Source organism: Atta colombica, unplaced genomic scaffold (genome assembly GCF_001594045.1).
Source record: "Atta colombica isolate Treedump-2 unplaced genomic scaffold, Acol1.0 scaffold277, whole genome shotgun sequence".
Classification (NCBI taxonomy): Eukaryota; Metazoa; Arthropoda; class Insecta; order Hymenoptera; family Formicidae; genus Atta; species Atta colombica.
In genome coordinates this window covers 432570-434452 of record NW_017259378.1, presented here as the reverse complement: position 1 = coordinate 434452, position 1883 = coordinate 432570, and positions in this window count along the sequence as shown.

The following is a 1883-nucleotide window of genomic DNA, read 5'->3' as shown; positions in this document are numbered from 1 at the left end:
ATATGTATATATATATATATTTATATTTATATTTCTAACATAATAAAATATTAAAAACAAAGGAAATCACGTCAAAATTAATATAGTTTCAAAATATGAATTATATCTCGCCAGGCGAATAACAAGATAAAAATAACTCGTTCATTATTTTCGTACTAGACCAAACAATCGTCGACGTTTGAACAGCATTTATTCGATTTTAGCTTCTAGAACGAAACAATACGCTTCCTGGGACAAGATACAAATTTTACGAACTGATATACGCACATACCCAGCCCGATTTTGTCCCGCTTTGTCATGGCGGAAGGCCGCCAGTCAGCTCGCCAGATATAAACGAATATTTGTGTCACAGATTGATCGCGGCATCATTAACCGATCATGCAACGGGTAATAAAACTCGCGTACGGGGACGCGCGGTGAGATATATGTCAAGTGTTACCCTTGAGCATTCGGTTATTGAATGTTATATATTAGCTACGTTAGAGGATCTGCTCCATATTCTACGCCTCAATAGTCTCAATTACTGTCTATAACTAACGTGACCGGACCCAGCTGCGTACGGATAGCTAGGTCATCGAGGTATCGTGATGATGCGTTTTATCAAGTTTCCGCAGATTTCCGTGAGTTTCGCATTTCGGAAAAACATCACGCGCACAACAAACATGGAAACAAATCACGGTTATTACTCTTCTCATAAAGATTTATCTTCTCGGGAACAATCGAGATTCAGAGTGGTAAACATGTTATGAATTTTATAACATAGAGATAAATGCAATTGACTAAGATGAAATATAAAAACAGTGCGATGTAATTTAATATTTCGATAATGGTGTACAATGCATTGTATCTTATCCATCTTTCATCGTGTATACAGAGTAATATGTTACTTGTTAAAAACTGAAATAGTTTTCCATTTGACAGAGATTTAATAGAACATTATTTTTCCCTATGTTTCTTGATTCTTCAAAGTGCAAACGTTATTGAAAGTTTACCTAAATAAATTAATCGAAAACATTATAGCTGTTGCAGCAATTTAGATGGTAAAATGTGGCATAGTATTTTTAATTGGCTACAGCAGCCAATTTTTTATTGGAACAGCTAATTAAAAATGCTATGCCATATTCAGCCAACCTTTTCTTTCAGTGTAATGCATATTAAATAAAATTATATATTGATTTAATCTGAGTGTAAAAATAAAATTCAAATATTTCGAATTATAATATAATATTCTCAGGATTAAGTTAATGTTTTTTTAATTGAATAAAGTTAAAGTTAATGGCTTTACAAAATTAATAAAGTTAAAAGTTGAAGGAAAATAAAAAATTAACTTAACGTAAGTTAAGTCAATATTGAATTAACTTACGTTAAGTTAATTTTTTATTCCTTCAACTTTTAACTTAACTTTATTAATTTTAAATTAATTAATTAATTTTAAGTTAAAAAAAAAGTTAATTTTGAAAAAATTATTTTTTAGATCATAATGTCCTAATTTTTTTTAAATGAGATTAAATAACTACAATATATGTTATACAATATATGTTATTAAGTAAATTAAATTTTTAATTTTTTTATTCATATGTGATATAATGGTATAACTATATAAGTTATAACTATATAACTTTAAAAAAAAGTATAACTATATAACTTTAAAAAAACAGCCAGCACATAGAGAAAATACAAGATCAGTGATTACTTTTTAATAAATCTTAAGCTATAAGAAATTGACCAATTACAATCGAATGCGAGAAGAATATTTGACTGTAATTGATCAATTTCTTATAACTCAAGGCTTAAAACACTTATTGTAGATCCGGACTAAGGCTTATGGCATAACCACATAAATCAATCAGAGGGCTGTATTATCTTGAGAAATTACTTAAGAT